At 41.6% G+C, this 1,853-nt stretch overlaps 1 protein-coding gene across 2 annotated transcripts in view; it reads left to right on the forward strand.

Moving 5' to 3' along the window:
- CENPF (centromere protein F) overlaps window positions 1-1,853 on the forward strand; it is a 50,734-nt gene that overhangs the window by 47,091 nt on the left and 1,790 nt on the right. The gene's annotated exons all lie outside the window — the stretch shown is intronic.

Genomic DNA, 1,853 nt, shown 5'->3' on the forward strand with positions numbered 1-1,853 from the left:
TTTGTCTCTCTCTCTTAAAACAAAATCATGACATGTAGGTAGAAAGTGCCCCGTTCTTCCACTATTTTACGCCAGTTCACCTTATTGTAATCACTTGCTTAAAAATCTGCCTCTGAGTTTGGCAGTATGAGTTCCATGAGGTTCCTGAGTATGTTTGTGGTTCACCTGTGTCTTTGTGTCCAACACAGGGTCTGACATTCAGCAGACATTTGTTGAATAAGTGGAGCTATTGATATTGTCTGCAGTGACTGCAACAATAGATGGTTTAAAGGTGGGTTAGGAAATCATCTCATGACATCACCATACGGGCCATTTTCCCCTCCTTTTATATGGAATTGATAGGAAAGCAGTTTGCACGTAGAGTTTGGATTTATTCTCTAAGAAAAAGGGCTTTGCACACTAGGGGGCCTGCTTGCCACACTGTGTTGAATCTGTTAATTATGGCGTTGTAACCACAGTTTTCTGCAGATTTGCGATTCTTGTATCAGCTACAGGTGGCAGTAGGTACTGGCAGTTATGACTTGCTAAGCAATTTTTGTGCAAATGAATTTGGGGGTGGTTCCTCTTGAAAGGAGGTTATAGGAGACTTCATGATTAGATGCAAACTCTTCAAAACCCAGCCTATTGATTTTTAATTTAATTCAGCATTTTCTGAGCCACCTTGTAAAATGCCTGCCTCATCTGTTAAGCATATTTCATCATTCAGTTTGAAAAATACAGAGCAAGGCATCATTTCCTAAAGCACTTGCTTACAAACTTAGGATTGTGAGCTTTCGCCTGAAGTGACTGGCTGAGTTTTGAGCGAGATGATTCTTTAAGTCATTTAGCCCAGGACCATTAGTGACATCTGACACATTCAAAGGGGAAAATGGGTAAAATGCAGATTAGGTGAGGATCATTCTCTATTATGTCTCTGGGACATAATCATAGAGGATGACGGTGATGCCGTCACCACAGCATCAGTCAGTCACCCATTTGGTGGGGCCTTGACTTTTTTTCTAATAATGAGGTTTACTTTCGGTGAGCCGTCCGCATACCCACCTTCTCCCCACACCATGCTACAGACGTAGTTTATAAGATAGTTAGGGTACGGGTGCGCTTAACAGTTCAAATACTTGGTGAATCTGACCTCATCTTGTTATAGGAAAGCCTGAGGCTAACTAACTTCCTGGGGGTCAAATCCACAATTTAAACTCTGATTACAGACTATGGTTTCCTCAGTTCGGTACCAGAGAAATTGAATCTAGAGGTAGGGGAAGTAAAGGGGTGGACTTTGGCCATTTGATTAGGATTAAAGAAGGCTTCTAGCTCAAATTCTCTTTCTCAATGTGCTCTTTCTCGCTCCTTCTCTTTTTATGGTTAAAGATTTGAAGAACCTAAAGATTTGACTCCCCTGCATCTGATGGGTTCAAGGGAAACGCCTGTCTTTTATCTCACTTTCTACTTAAAAAAAAAAAGTACCAGCAAAAGTCTGATATTGTTTTTTTTCCTTCAACTTTCCTTGGATAGTGATTTCCCATTAAGTCCCAACCCGTCAAGGCTGCTCCTGTTAAGTGTCCTGCACATAATCTGAGATGTAGAGCAAGCTTTCCAGGGATTTAATCTATTGGCCAGATTAGCTTTGTGTTCTGTAATGAAAAGTATTTCGCTGCCTTTTAAAACCACATACTTCCTATGGAAAGAATATAAATGGGGGAAATAATTTGCATTCTTTTTCCCTACTGCTTTGGAAGCTGGTCAGTGGCAGTCAGTTGCTCAGGAAGTGATCTGTCGCGTGGCTGCTTCTCGGCTTTGGTACATAACACATATCACTCTTGTTAAAAGGTCTCTCCCTCTCCCTCCCCCACCCCTCC

Source organism: Pteropus alecto, unplaced genomic scaffold (assembly GCF_000325575.1).
Source record: "Pteropus alecto unplaced genomic scaffold, ASM32557v1 scaffold101, whole genome shotgun sequence".
NCBI lineage: Eukaryota > Metazoa > Chordata > Mammalia > Chiroptera > Pteropodidae > Pteropus > Pteropus alecto.